Consider the following 16,377-nt stretch of genomic DNA (forward strand, 5'->3'; position numbering starts at 1 on the left):
CTTAGCCCATACTGAGGACCAGTTCAATGGTGTCTTTCCTTCCACAATTCCATCACGCTGGTGCTGCTTCACAGCATGAGAGCGTTCCATATTAAAGGTGGAATATGACTGTCCTTGGTACTAACAGCCTAAGAGGCATCTGAGCACTTGGGGTCTCCGATGGTTCTCTCTGCATTAAATCCACTCTGTAGTCTGGAGTCTCCCCATCACTTGTTTTTTTTTTTTGGGGGGGGGGGTGCTTGTCTCCTCTGGAATGTTTGCAAACTCTCTGGTTCCTAATGCAAAGCCCTTCTTCACTCTACTCCAGAGAGCCTACAGACACCACCCTGTTCCTGCCAGTGGCCATTTCCAAAGCTCGGACTCAGTTCCCATCGGGCCCCACAACTGGCCGTCAGCACACTACAGCTGAAAGCTAGTGAGTCACACTTGAAGGCGAGAAAAATGCCATCCTGGCTGAGTGCTGTGGCCTGATGTCTGCTCCTTGCGTTTCATATGTTGAAATCCGACCCCCAAAGTGATGGTGGCAGGTGGCCTCAGAAGGTGGGGCCTTTGGAGGTGACCAGGTCACGAGAGTGGAGGCCTCATGAATGGGATCGGTGCCCTGAGAAAGAGGCTTAAGGAAGCTCGTTTGCTTCTTCTGCCACTTGAGGATACAGTGAGATGCCCGTGAGCCTTCCGGAGATGTAGCTCAGGGGTAGAGCACTTGCCCAGCATGCACATTTTGTTACAGTAGCCTGAAGATCCAGACGCTGCACATTCAGACGTCAGCCTTTGGGACACACAGCTGCTGCCCAGGCCTGCTGGTGACTCTACAGCTGGGATGTCAAGGCAAACAAGCAGAAAGACCGCCAGGAAGACTGAGGCCGACGGAAGTACCCAATAAGGCCCTGAGGAATCAGCCTTCCTGTCACCTGTGAAGTCATACCAAGCGTGAACTTAACATTTTACTCCCCGCTTGCTTGAGTAAGGAAAGAAAATGATTCTGTTAGTTTGTCTTCTCAGGCCCACCCTAAGCTTATAGAAAGAGCTGGGGCTTCACGGCTTCGCGTGACCCTCACTCCCCAACCCCACGCCTCTCCCCTAGGCAGAGTCAGACTCCATGAAAGGCCAGCTGCACAAAATATGGGACTTCTCCCCACTCCCCCCAAAAAAACTATGCTTAAATCCAAGCAAGGTGACGCACCCTTGTAATCCTAAGTACTCAGGAAGGTGAGGCAGGAAGATGGTGAATTTGAGGCCAGCCTGAACCAGAGAAATTATCTTAGTCACTTTTCCATTGCTGTAATAAAATACACCTAGGCAACTTACAGCAGGAAATGTTTAATTCATGCTCACAGTTCAAGAGGGTGAGTCCATGACCATCATGACTGGGAGCATGGCAGCAGGCAGGCAGGCATGGCACTGGAGCAGCAGCTGAGAGCTTATACCCTTATTCACAAGTAGGAGGCAGAGAGAGCTAACTGGGAATGGTGTGGGCTTTTGAAACCTCAGAGCCCACCCCCAGTAACACACTTCCTCCAACAAGGCCATGCCTCCTAAGCCTTCCCAACCAATTCCACTGAGGACCAAGTATTCAAATATATGTGCCTATGGGGACATTTTCATAAAAACCACCACAGAGATGTTGACATAAAAAAAAAATAGAGGCTTGGAATGTGGCTCAATGTGACAGCATTTGCTTAGCCTGTTCAGGGCCCTGGGTTCAGCCCCCAGCACCCCAAACAAATACTCATGTTTAGAGACAGAAAACAACATATCCTAAAACTTCCATGTTTCTCTATCATTCTAGAAGTCACATAGAGTTCAATTGTTCTGGTTACATTAGTGGGATAAAATATGTTTCAAAGACAAATGCAACCGTATACTTTTTGTATGTACTCAAAGTTGTGTGTGTGTGTGTGTGTGTCTGTGTGTGTCTGTGTGTGTCTGTGCACATGCACATGTGTGTAAACTGCAGTACTACATCATTTGTTATGCTTCTTAGGGTTTAGTCTGTTCAATAATAAATATGTAAATCAAGTGACCCTGTTCACCGAGTAAGAAATAATAGGAAAAAATTCGAATAGCCAAACAGCTCCATATTACAAAACAAAGAATTTCCGTAATTTAACTCATTCAATAACACATAGCTATCCTTCTCATTTCTGTATTTTTAACCTCCTCTGGCCTAGCTGCCACCTCAGCCAGCCCCACCAGTCACCTCCAGATGTCCCCATACTCTCCAGCCACACCAGGAGGCTGTGTGCCACCAGAGCGGCATCAGGTCCAGGTCTCAGAAATGTAAGACTGCCAGAAATATATGGCCTCAGTCTGCAGATTCTGAAGCAGTGTCAGCTCTGTTCTGAGACTAGAGGAAAAATTATAAGATATCTCCTCTAAGAGGAAAAAAACCCTTAAGTCAAACTCTCCTCTGCCTCCCCACATGACCTTCTCTGATGCCTGCTGCTCCCACGATGCCTCTGTCCTGTTCCATTCTGAGGACAAGGTCTCTGTGAATCACTTGCTCCCTCCCAGGACTCCCCCTCCCCCAGTTTCTTCCTGCTCCCACCATGTGTACCTTCTGCTTCCGGTCTGTATGTAGCTCTCACACTAGCCTTCTAAGTTCACAAAAACTCCCTCAGCAGCAGAAGGTCTCTGCCTCCTTCTCCTGCCCACAGAACAGAAAAAGCAGAGCTACTGTGGCTGGAGGGGAAGATGGGGCTCAAAGGATGTTGCCTGCATCCTTCTCATCATCCACCCAGCCTGGGGCATCTTTCTAGAGCTTCCCAGCGGAGTACCCAAGGCAATGCTTCCACCTGTCCTTGGTGCCAGCTTCCTTCCCTTCTCTGTTCCCTCGGCCTGAGAAACACCTTTGCATTTTTGTCCCAACAAAGTCACACATGAGCTTCCAGTTCTGTTCAGAGGCTGCCTTCTTTGTGATGTTTTCCACACTGAGCAGCTCTGAGTGTCTGGGTTTCTCCTGAGGTTCCATTTCCAGTTGGTATGCTCAACATCCGCTCTACTTGATGGTGGCCAATCGAAAGGCAGGCAAATGGTGATGAGGAGGGATGTGTGTGTGAGATGTGGGGTGGGAGCCCTGGTTCAACTAAATAAAATAGGGGATGCTTGCATGTATTATGGCTACAAGGCAGGTACCTTGATCTACACACAGGAGCTGGAGCAGGCAAGCTGACTAGAGAAAGGGAGAAGGAAACATGGCAGCTGGTCTCCAGCACAGACAAGAAAACCAAATCAGAGCCCTAGAAGGGAACAGGGTCTGTCAGAATCTAGTGTGTTCATCTGCCTGCTGCCACTGTGACAAAATAAAGAACTTAATAACGGAAAAGATGCATGGCGGCTCATGGTTTCAGTCTACAGTTGCTCTGGGTCTGTGGCAGTCCAGTACACCACAGCAGAGTGATTGGGGAAGCAAGCCTGCTTCCATCGAGGTGGTTAAAAGTACACAGCTAAGCAGAAAGGGACCTAGGGCAAAATAACACTTCAAGGTCATACTCCCCAAAGTCTAACTTTCTCTCTCTAGGTCCCAGCTCTTAAAGGTTCCACCCCATTCTAAGAGTGCCACAGGCTTCCGACCAAGCTTTTTTTTTTTTTTTTTTTTTTATTTTTTTATTTTTGAGGGGGGGCATTCATGATTCAAAGGACAGCAGCATGCAGGAACTGCTTCCTCGAGAGGCTCATGCAGTACAAGGTAGGGTGGACTAGCAGAGACCTAGCTGTCCCCTCTCTGAGGCTACACTTCCTCTACTCATTTCATTAGGAACTAATTCCTCAGCAGGCCCATGTTTTGTAATCGATTCCGATGAATCAAATCCATCCTGAGATCAGAATCAATAGACTCTCCGCTAGCAGCTGCTTTTGAAAAGGAATTCGAAGCAGGTACGAGACACTGGCACTGGTCCAAGCCAGAGACAAATTCTGAGCCACAGAACTAAGCCAGAAAGTCCCCTGGCCTGAGACGGAGGCCTCTACCCAGAAGGGTACTCAGTACTTAATAGTGCTTCTTTAAAAAAAAAAAAAGTCTTGGAGGGGCTGGAGGGTTGTAAGAATGCCTTGGAAATACCTTGGGTGAATGTGGCTGCTTAATGAAAAGGGCAAAAATCTGCCACTAATTGGTCGTCAATTGGCAAACTGCAATCAGACTGGCCTCTGGAATTCCTACAGTTACATTAATAGCCAGGTGTCTTGTTCTGTAAAGCCTCAGGTCCCTCTGACTCCTCTCCTGCTGGAAACTAATGACAGCGATAATCCCGGCAGTCTTTACCCTCCAGGAATGCAGCTCCTGCCCCCAGAGTTGACAGTCACACTCCAGTATCGTTTCCAGTTTCTAAGACAGGGCCAGCATTTCAGGTCAAACGCTTGCTTAATGAACTGAGAGTAGGGAGGACTGACTAGCAAGGACAAGGGGCCCCAAAGACCACCTGTGAGCACCTGTGAGCGTCTCAAGTTATTTTCTTAAGCGAATACTCCGTATTTTGGTTGAGCAACAATATACGAGGGCAAAATAATGAAACAGGAAGATACTGTGAGCAAGACACTGTGGTCTCGGCCTTGACGGAGCTCACTTTACAGATTAGTCAAAAAAAAAAAAAAGCCTACTGCCAGCTGGGATAAGACACAGGCAAAAACAGGTTCTTGGGGGACTGTAGAAGACAGAAAGTGGGAATTTCATGAAGGAGCAAGCTAGAAAGAGCAGACCTCCCTCAACAAGAAGGATTGTTGACATATTAATTATTCTCCCACCGTGATTTTACTTAGCCTTCAACTAGAACTATTTTACCATTAGAGAAACCACTCACATATTTTGCAAGTCAAAAGCATTGGCCTCTTAACACACACAGTAAGACAAGATGGTTCAGTGAGTTAAGGTGCTTGCTGCCAAGGCTGCTGACCTGAGTTCTATCCCAGGAACCCCACAGGATTGGAGGCAGAGAACTGACTCTCCAATGCTGTCCTCTGACTTCCACGTGTATGCCATGCTATGCATGCTGTGATGCGTGCACATCCACACAATGCTTTTCTTAAAAAAAAAAAAATTAAAAACACAAAGCAATGCTAAACTAAATCTTCTATCCTATGAGGCATTTAGAAGAAATATTTGAGTCAGGTGTGGTAGTGCATACCACCTTTAATCCCAGCATTCAGGAGGCAGAGTTTGAGGCTGAGGCAGGAAGATTTCTGTGCGTTTGAGGCAAGCTGGTTCCAGAACTGCCAGTGCTATATAGTGAGACTATCTCAAAAAGCAAGTAAAAGAAATATTTATATGTAAAAATTGGAAATCATTAGGAAAAAAGTATTGTACCTTTTTTGTTGTTGTTGTTTTTTGAGACAGGGTTTCTCTGTGTAGTTTTGGTGCCTGTCCTGGATCTCGGGATCTCGTTCTGTAGGTCAGGCTGGCCTTGAACTCACAGAGATCCACCTGGCTCTGCCTCCCTCTGCCTCCCAAGTGTTGGGATTAAAGGCGTGCACTGCCCAGAGGTATTGTACCTCTTGATATCATATTTTTACTGAACCAGCTTTTGGGGAAGCACCAAGTATTTTTCTCACCACATTGTTCATAGATAAAAATATAAGAACCAAAATCATACTAACATTTATTTCTCAGCAAAATAAATAAACAAATAAATTTCCTAAAAACCAACGTAATTTTACTTTTCTGTACAAGGCATGAAACTGTTCCTGTTCCTTTTTGCTGGATTTTTCTGAAAATTAGTTTTACTCAAATCAATTCTTTTTTTCGGTAAATGAATGGTATTTTACCCACAGTGATGTTTGTGGATTATAGTTTCATTCCTGTGAATTCTCCCATTGGCTACTATTCTGTTTTACAAAGTCCACTGTCTTGGATCAAGATCTGAAGGATGCACACATATCATGATTTTATTCTTCTGTTGGTCTGAATTCAAAAGCCAGATTTACACATAAACTGTCGGCAAATGTCATTTTGTTTCTTCAGCTACCCAACCATAAGCCACGTATATCTTTCTCCTTGTTTGGTGTTATTTCTTGCAGGAACGTCATTATAAAATAATGCAGGGCTGGTGTTGTAGAGTATTAGTTAAAGACGTGTTACATTTGTTTATGTTGTCGAACATTCATTTAATGATGCAAAGATGTGTTGCATTCTTTTATGTTGCATTTGTTGAACTCTGTGAAGCTGTGTTACTTTGCCTGCCTGAAACACCTGATGGTCTAATAAAGAGCTGAATGGCCAATAGCTAGGCAGGAGAAAGGATAGGCAGGCCTGGCAGGCAGAGAGGATAAATAGGAGGAAAAAATTGGGGAGAAAAAGATCAAGGAACGAGAAAAGGAGAAGGATCAGGAAAAGAAGGGGCCAGCCACTCAGCAACACAGCCAGCCACAAGAGTAACAAGGGAAGAAAAGATAACACAGAAATAGAAAAGGTAAAAAAGCCCAGAGGCAAAAGGTAGATGGGAAAATTTAAGTTAAGAAAAGCTGGCTAGAAACAGGCCAAGCTAAGGCTGAGCATCCATAAGAAAGAATAAGCCTCTGTGTGATTTATTGGGGAGTTGGGTGGTGGGCCCCCAAAGAGCCAAAAGAGTAAGAATAAAAACAACAACAACTACAGGCTGGTCTATTCCATGTGAACTCAATCTTCCCATTTATGTGTCATCCATACAGTGACCACTGAAGAACATCTGTAGCCGTCCTCACCGTTAAGCAATTCCTGCTGGTGTTCCAAGTGCAGGGTCGAGGATTTGAGGGTGCAAGGCAGTGGTAAGTAAGCACAGGCCCTGGGTTCAGCAATCCCCACCACACACAAGAAGAGTCATGGGCAAAGTCAACATCTCCCCAAGACCAGAAGTTCTAGGCTCCCTGACACTTGAAAGTCCAGTGCATGACCACACAGTGTAACAGTGTGCGTGCGTGCGTGCGTGCGTGCGTGCGTGCGTGCGTGCGTGCACGCACACCCAAGTGGGACTTTGTTGGCTATGTGAATTTGCACAAGGTGGGAACTCTTAACAGCAACATCAGCTGACAATCTCTTGACTGACTTCTGAAACAATGATTGTCCAAACCTGTTTGTTAAACTCAACATATGCACTGCTAGGCAGAAAATCAAGAGCAAACTGCTCCACAGACTTCAGTCCTTCAAACCATTATATTTGAAAGATATGAACTAATTCTACCCTTTCTGCACAAACACTTCCCTTGTCAAGTATTTTTCCCAAGCCATTCAGGTCATATGTACTGCATGCAACTCTGCACAGGACATTAGCCCTGGTGAGCAGAGTAGGTGTGGCGGGAGACTGGTTACATGGAGCAGAGAGTAGATTGGGTGACATGAAAGTATCCAAGGCTGGTGAGGGTCAGATTCCTTACTCCTAGAAACCAGAAAGCTAAGAGAGCTAGGGAAGGGATCCTGAGGTGAAGAACTGATGTAAGAAAGTGAGGCCATCAAGTGCATGCACACACATGTACACCTTCTCACACACTGGCACACACATATACATAAACACACACACACAAGAACACATATATACACACATTCACACACACACAGTCATACACACACATTCACACATTCACACATACACATGCACACACTCAGACACTGTCACATGCATATACACAGAAATACAGACACAGGAATACATTCACACACACACAAATGCACACAAAGAGTAGATGATTCCACTTGTGTACTGCAGCTTTGTATGTTTCCCATCTGTTAAGAGGGCAAAGAACATCAAAGCAGTGAGCACAGCAAACCTCCACATCTTGGCTGCAAGTGTCATCCTCTGTTATAAGGGACTGGAGCCTCCTCAAGCCAGGTGGCTTATTCATGACTGAGAGCCCAAAGCCCAGACTGAGCCTGGGGCACCTTATGCAGAAGACAGAGAGGGGTATTCAAAGATAGAGAAGGCAGGGCAAAAAAAGAAGAGGAACTAGTCTTCAGGAGCTCCCACAGGCTGGCTGAGTCCTATAAAAACCTAGTGCCAAAAGTTAATGATAGCAGGCCTGGTGGTGGCCTTTAATCACAGCACTAGGGAGGCAGAGGCAGGCAGACCTGAGTTCAAGTCCATCCTGGTTTACAGAGCAAGTTCCAGTATAGCCAGGGCTATACAGAGAAACCCCATCTCAAGGAAAAGTTAATGACAGCAATAGTTTGTAATTCACTGAACACGACATGGCTCTAAAGAGCCATAAAGAAATGAATGGATGGGATCTCACTACCATGGGCAATTTTATGTATCAGTTTTAAAATAAATTTAGAGAGAGAAAGAGATGAATGACAGCTGAGGAGACAGCTCAGAAGGTAAAATGCTTGTTGCACAAACATGAAGACCCAGACTTGAATTCCTATCATCCATGTAAAAAGCCAGGCATGGTAGCCTGCCTATAATCCCAGAAGTGGGGAAGCAGAGTCCAGAGGACCCCAGGGGCTTGCTGGGCTAACCATTCAGTCTAACCAGTAAGCTCCAGGGCCAGTGAGAGATCCCATCTAACCAGTGAGCTCCAGAGTCAGTGAGAAACCCTGTCTAACCAGTGAGCTTCAGGGCCAGTGAGAGACCCTGTCTAACCAGTGAGCTCCAGGGCCAGTGAGAGACCCTGTCTGACCAGTGAGCTCCAGGGCCAGTGAGAGACCCTGTCTAACCAGTGAGCTCCAGGGCCAGTGAGAGACCCTGTCTCAAAAATTAGGTGAAAAGCAATAGAGAAAGATACTTGATGCCAATTTCTGGCCTCCACAGGCAACCACACATGTGTGCCCCTGCACACACATATGTACACCTGCACACACATATGTGCACACAGACACAAAACAAAAATTAATCAATTCATTAAAATATATATATTCATAAATGAAGGTAAAATAAACAAATGAGGGAATCTCTTTTTCACACACAATGGTGACAGAAGAAAAGAAATGGAGGCAAAGTCACGATTTGGGAACCACCTCAGAGTGCTAACTGAGGCAGCAGCATCTTGGAGGCTGAGACTCAGGTCTCAGTGAGGTCCAGTGAGAAACATGGGTATTGTCTTAGACTCTCTCTCTATGAAATTTTACTCAGTTACAAGAAGAAGCATGGTGAACTAAAGGGGAAAAGGAGGGCATAATACAACATGACCAGCCAAGCACAGTGAAAACCCCCTGGTGGATGCAGGACTTCATGTGCTGCCTGGCCTGATGTTAGGCACCCAGGGAGGTGCATCACCTCCTTGGGGTGTTTCTGTTGAGGAAGACTGGGCAGACACATTGAAGGCTCTTTCAGATGGTCAAGACAGGAAGGACAGTGAAGAGATGATCGCTGGGGATGGCAAGAAGGCTCAGTAGAAAATGATTTGCTTGCCACTAAGCCCAATGGCATGAGTTCAATACCTGAATCACACAGTGGGAGGAGAGAACTGACTCCCAAAAGCTGTCCTTTGGCTTCAATCTGAGCACCGTGGCATGTGCACTCCTCCACCCCAGCCCAGATAAATGACTCGATGTCATTTTTAAAACAGCTGACTTTTATTTCCATTCTTAGTGCCCTTCAAAGCCTATTGCCAAGAGGCCATTTAGTAACTTAACTACATCTTTGATGAACAAACATTTACACCGAGGGAACCCTACTGAGCCCTTCACACTGCATCAGCTACTACAGAGCAATCTAGTTTTCTGACATATCATCAGTCTTGGAGATAGTGGAGGGAAGTGTACTCAAAAGTTGTAACAGTAGACACTGTAAGCCTGGAGGACAAAACAAGGACACCCAGGAACGAGGGAGGACTTGGGACAAGTCTGTCCTGAACAGACACGGGCTCACAGAACTAAGGGAGAATATCACTGCAGCCATCACAGCCCTTCGTATTAGGGCCACCTGGCCCACATTTCCCTGAAGGAGATCACATACTTTTTTGACTTTTTAAACTGAACACAATCTACCATGTTTTGCAAAAAATCTAATTATATACATCAAACCCATGCAATATAAAATTTGAATAAAGCCGTACTTTGTGAGCAAGTCTGAAATTATAAGCGCCTTTCAGATTAAAAGTATCAAGGACATCCTAGTTTCTACCAGGCAAACTGAGTGAATGTCTGTACTACTTATGATTTGTCAACACTACCAGTCCATCCATGCTTTCTAAATCCTGGGGGAGAATCAGTCTCACAATGACATGGATCTGGATGTATGCAGAGGACTTCGAAATGTGTCTCTTTAATGAAGTAGTATGGTGCAAATTACAGTTTACCCTTTTTATGATTTAGCTTTTATGGTCTGGTCCATAAAAGTTGCATTCATAGGTGGACCAGACCACCAATGATGTGTCCGTTTCCTCCTTCCTGAGAGCTCCCTCAGCCAAAAGCACTGATATCTGGGCAATAATATTCATTTGTCCCTATCCAAACAAGCATTTCAGGCTTAAAGATTATTATTTATAGATTTCAGGCTTTTCTTTTGGTCAAAGGACCCAGCTAAGCAAAATACATCAGCAGTCACAGGCACAGACAGAAATGGGACCTGGGAAGGAGACCTTTCTGTGACGTTAGGCCTAGACTGCTGTCGAGACTTCCTATAGCATCCAAGCAGACAGAGCTGTGTCAAGTGCTGTAAGAAAATGAACATGGTCCACAGACTGAGGGAGCCCTGAAGACTGGCCACCACTAACCTAGAATGTGAGATACTAAATATCCTTATTACTGAGAAGGCTTGAGTCAGTCTTCTGTGACTTGGAAGCAGAGGTGTTCTTGATATATCGAAATGTGTAAAGCCTGGCCCACTGTGAGGACAGAAGCTGCTCTAACCTCGTCTACTACACCCACACACCCCTGAAAATGCTCCACTCCCACCATCCCTTCCTCTCCTGCCTCCGCCACCTCCATCACCACCATCACTAAAAGCTCTCCACCTTAGCCGCCTTCACTACCCGCTGCTCTCCAGCCTCTTCTACCTCTTACACCAATCCAGTCCCCCACCTCTATCAACACCCCCACCTTTTCTATTGCCAAATACCCAGTACCTTCACTTCTGCCACCCCCACCTCCTTCATCACCGACGAGCTCCAACTCCATCTTCACCATGAACAATGACCACACATTCTACATTCAGCATCGTCTCCACCTCCACCCTGCCACTCCACTCCCAACAGTACACCCTCACCACAGCACACTCTACCCATCACCACATCCGCCTTCACCATCTCCTCCACCAAAGCACTCCGCTTCCATCACTACTGCCACTACCACCACCAAAGCAAGCCACCCCTCCACCTTGTCTATTTACACGTCTACCGCCTTTACCTTTGTCAGCACCCAAAACATCCCCCTCCACCTCCTTCCCTTCCACACCTACTCCACTTCCACCATCACCTCCATTTCAAGCTCCACCACATTCTATTTCTACCAGTACCTCTCCATCTTCCACTCCCACTTCTACCAAAACACCCCACCTGTCACCCCACCAATAAAACACTCTATATCTACCTCCCTCATCACAACTCTTATGGTGTGTCTACCATCACCACTTCCTCCTCCACATCCACCACCGCATTCTTCATCACCGCAATTATCCATCTCCACCTTTACCTCTTTTCTTACCAAACAGCTCTAGCCCTGCTACCATACCAGTACTACTCTTGTCTCCTCTAGCACCACAGCCATCCACCTCAACCAACATCACCACTTACATCTCCAGTACAACCACTACCCTTCCACTCTACAGTGCCATAGATCACCTCCACATTTACCCATACAAACCACGCCCTCCTGTATGACCCCATGTCTGTTTCCACCGCCACCTCCACCTCCGCCACTATCACCATGCCACCCCCACACACCTCCATCATCACCATCATCGCTACATCCTCTGCCACCATCTCCATCTCCGCGGCCCCCACCTCAGATTAACTGGATTGTGCTTAATTAGGCTGAATCAAGGGTTACATTAAGAAGAAAATGGCCTAAGCTTACACTCCGGAGTAGCTTCCCCACAAACAGAATGAATGTCACCCAATGAATGGCTCTCTTCCCTATTTTAGATTTTAGGGAGGAAATCTGGTCAAAAAGAGATGTGAAATTTCAAGCTAAGTGCCCTGCCCCTTAAATTCTTCACATATTTAGAATCCAAGAGAGTAGAAGATGCAGAAGGGAATGCAGCCTGGTCCCTTTGAACAGGCAATGACTCCAGAGGAACAGAGTAGCTAAGAATGTAAGGATTCCAAAAGCAAACACTCACTCTTCATACCGTCTCCCTCCACACTCTCACCCCAACCCCGAGCATGGGAGCCTATGGATGCAGGAAGCCAAGGATACATGAGTTCTTATAAAAACTGGTATAGCATATATCCTACACATGCCCTCCTGCACATGTGTATGTAGCCAGGTATGGCGACACAGCCCTCTTATCCCAGTACTTGGCAAGCAGAGGCAGGTAGATGTCTATGAGTTTGAGACTAGCCTAGTATACATAGAAAGTTCCAGGACAGCCAAAGTTGTATAGTGAGACTGTACCTCAAAGGAAAAAAAACTATACATGTTCAGTACAGACACAGTGTTTTTTCAAATACTTCTCATCCACAGTTGGCTGAATTAGAAGAAACCAAATACACAGACAAAAGGGCCATTTATCACTTTAGCATTCCTGTGTGTGTGTGTGTGTGTGTGTGTGTGTGTGTGTGTGTGTGTGTGTACACCATTTAGCCATTACAACGTTGAAAAAAGTCAGCTCTTCTAGGAAAATACATCTACAGAATATACTTACTCAGTTCCGGCTTGGCCTGGCAAGATTTTAACAAGTATCTCCAGACACAGTGTCAAGAACCAGGAAGACTGGGTGGACTCCAGACCCCTGCGTACACTAGGATGCTGATCCATTATGCCACAGGGTTTACAGAATGAGCTAGAGTGCCAGTCCCATTTAATCCCCACAGAGAAAGCTAAAACAATTGCTTCTCCCCAGGAGTGAAATGGCACCAATTGGATTCTGGGAAGAAGGCCAGGTCTCAGCTGGATCCCAAGGCTTCTGGGCCGGGAACCAGACCTTGAGACTCTATCATAGGGCTCCCATTCTAGCTGCACTCGATGTGTACCCCAAGTGCACTGTAAGATGTAATTCTTCCTTATACGGATTTGGAAAAGTTAGCAGTCAAATGTAAAAATACATTAGATTATGAACTATATTTTTCTTTCATTTCTTGTTTGTTTATTTTAGTTTGTTTCTTTGAGACTGGATTTCTCTGTATAGCCCTAGCTGTCCTAGGATGCTCTGTACACCAGGCTGGCCTCGAACTCAGAGATCCTTGGGCCTCTGCCTTCCGAGTGCTGAGATTGAAGGTGTGTGCCACCACACCCAACTTCTGTTTAGCCTCAATAGGCAAAGTAAGCTGTGTGTTTAGTATTTTTATAAATCTTAAAAATGGTATGTAGCTGGGCAGTGGTGACACATGCCTTTAATTCCAGCACTCGGGAGGCAGAGGCACGTGGATCTCTGTGAGTTTGAGGCCAGCCTGGTCTACAAAGCAAGTTCCAGGACAGCCAGAGCTACACAGTGAAGCCCTGTCTTGAAAAACAAAAACAAACAAACAAAAATGGCATCTAATAAGACAGAAACTTTGGCTTTTGTGAATTAGAACATTGATAACAAAATACCTATAACTATTTCCTAGAATAAGGCTTATCTGCTCGTATCCAACTATGTTCTCAACTGACGTTCTCAGAGGTCTTTACCAGGCACCTTCCCTTTAGACTCTGTGGCTCAGAGCTGGGCAGCAGTTTCTTCAGATAAAGTCTTCTACCTTGGAAGTACATTTAGTAAAATACAAGATGTACTAAAGGCAGTTAAAACATTCCATGCCGCAGGAACTTCATCAAGCTCTCTGAAAGTAAACAACTACACAACTTTAGGAAGTCCCTGAAATTCACCAAATTCACTAAGCTCCTCCCTCTTCAAGCATACATAAGTTATAGGGACTGCTGAGAGACACACTCAGACAGACAAGCTGCCTGGAAGAGGCTCGAACCAGCCTGAAAGAGATAGTCTCCAATTGTTGAGCTGTCTGCAAGTTGTACAGGGACAATTATATTTTAGCCCCATGCCAAAGACACCATGTACTCACACGTACTTAGACATTATAGGATTAAGTTTCAAGTCTTACAGTAGAAAGTGAAAGCAGCCAAGCTATTAAACTCTTGGTTTATTTTTTATTTTTTAAATATTTATTGATTTTCTACAAATGGAACAAATTTACTATAAGACATGTAACAATCTACAAATGTTCAAAGAATGATATGTCACTGCCCATTATGAATATGAAAAGAAAATAAATTCAAATTGTGAAAGACTCCAATTTATTACCATCACAAGACTTTGTTACTACATTCCCACAAGTGAAAAAGAGACGGAACCCCATGAGCCAAAGTCCACCATTCTTCAGTGCCAAGTTGGAAGCACAAAGCTAGGCACACTCCCCTGCCCCCTGACACTACCGTTCACAGGACAGCCTTCCCTGGTCTTGTGACACCAGTGTTACATGTCCGCCCTTCCAGGAGGCTCTGCCTTTTCCCTTCTCATGTGAAATCACACAGCAATGATTTTCCAAAAGAAGGAAATTAACTTGCAGAGGGTGACTACTCGGGGGTGGTGCTATTTTCTTCCTTTCTTGACCATCGGCTAGATTAAATCTGGTCTGGAAGGCAAGGAGCAAGTGAGCGACTTAAAACATCATTAATAATTACAGGAAAAAGGTAACTATTTTTGAGCTCAGCTTTCCCGATCATTCAAATATGCATCTCTCTCTGGGAAAACAGACCCAACATGAAAACCCAAGACTTTGTAGGCACTGACATAATGTCCTATGGCAACGGTTCTCAACCTTCCGAACGTGACCCTTTATACAGTTCCTCATGTTGTGCTGACCCCCAACCATGATTTTTTTTTGTTGCTACTTCATAACTGCAAATTTGCTACTGTTATGAATCATAATGTAAATATTTTGCAAGATAGAGGTTTGCCAAAGGGGTCACAACCCACAGGTTGAGACTGCTGTTCTCAGGGGTAAACCTCAAATTTGACCTCAGAGGACAAGTTATAACCAGAATACAAATTCACCACCATATCAAAATATAATCACTTCAAACTCTGCATAAAAATGTTTATGAAGCAGAAGTGAATGGTGGATGTATTTAGACTTGGGGCCAATTCCCAGGATATCTCATTATAGTTATGTTAATATGCCAAGATCCAAAAACCATTCCCAATCCAACCCATATGGGATCCCGAGCATGTCAGGAAAGTGATGAACAGCGTGAGAAATCCCCCTTCCCGACACTGTCACCTTTTAAGAAAGATCCACCTTTCTCCCAACCAGAACTATGGCCTTAGCAAGGAAATATAGTTTGCCCCGTGCTAAATGCACTGGCTAACAGATCACATATCGGCGGCAAAGACGCCAAACACCACAGGAAAGAGCCAGCACCATCTCAATTTCTACTCCTAAACGCCAGCCCGTAATTCAAATGTTCCTCAACGTAGTCGCCGTTTCCCTCCTGAGAGCAAAGCACTGCATGTTAAAACACATTTGCATTTTCTACAGTCGCCCTCACTGTTAGAACTCAGGTGGCATTTCCCAGTTATTCATGAATGTTTCCTTACCAGCCACATTTCACCTTATAGTGTCTTGTGTCATAAAAAGTGTTCACGAGCAATTTTAAGGAAAATAGTGAAACAATATTATACTAAGAATAATTACTAAAACTAAACATTTTTTTTTAAAAAAAGATTTATTTGTTTTATGTAATGAGTGCTCTGTCTACATGTACGACTTTATGCCAGAAGAGGGCATCAGATCCCACTATACATGGTTGTGAGCCACTACGTGGTTGCTGGGAATTGAACTCAGGACCTCTGGACAAGCAACCAGTGCTCTTAACCGCTGAGCCATCTCTCCAGCCCCAAAACTAAACAAAATTTGAAAGTAAAAAGTAAATGCAGCATTCATGTTTACTGAGCATCTGTTTCCATCAACGCCACGTCACCCAAAACAGAGTTTAGTGTCACAGGCTAAACTCTAATTCCATTTTAATATACTTGATGGAACAACAGTCAGTGGTATTTTTATGATTGGGAATTTTTCCAATCAGAACCCAAAAGGAAGAGATGGGACTTCTATTACAGTCCTAAGTATCCAAGAGCCTGCCAATGAGTCCCCTGACAGAGAATATTCTAGGGTTTCCTTTATAGTGTTACAGCATCTCTTTTAGTTGAACAGAGCTTAAAAATGCTAGTGTTCCTCCAAAACCACATGGAATTTATCAGATAAAAATTTGTCATGTGTCTGGAAAGAAATATGACCATCAATGTTTCAAACCTTTAAAACAGAAAACACCACCATTAACCGAACTGAGACTCATGTCTGTCTCGATCAGGAAATCAG

General features: G+C 44.9%; 1 protein-coding gene across 6 annotated transcripts in view; it reads right to left on the bottom strand.

Moving 5' to 3' along the window:
* Tjp1 (tight junction protein 1) overlaps nucleotides 1-16,377 on the bottom strand; it is a 256,337-nt gene that overhangs the window by 221,788 nt on the left and 18,172 nt on the right. The gene's annotated exons all lie outside the window — the stretch shown is intronic.

The sequence above is a fragment of the Peromyscus maniculatus genome, chromosome 1, assembly GCF_049852395.1.
Source record: "Peromyscus maniculatus bairdii isolate BWxNUB_F1_BW_parent chromosome 1, HU_Pman_BW_mat_3.1, whole genome shotgun sequence".
Lineage (NCBI taxonomy): Eukaryota > Metazoa > Chordata > Mammalia > Rodentia > Cricetidae > Peromyscus > Peromyscus maniculatus.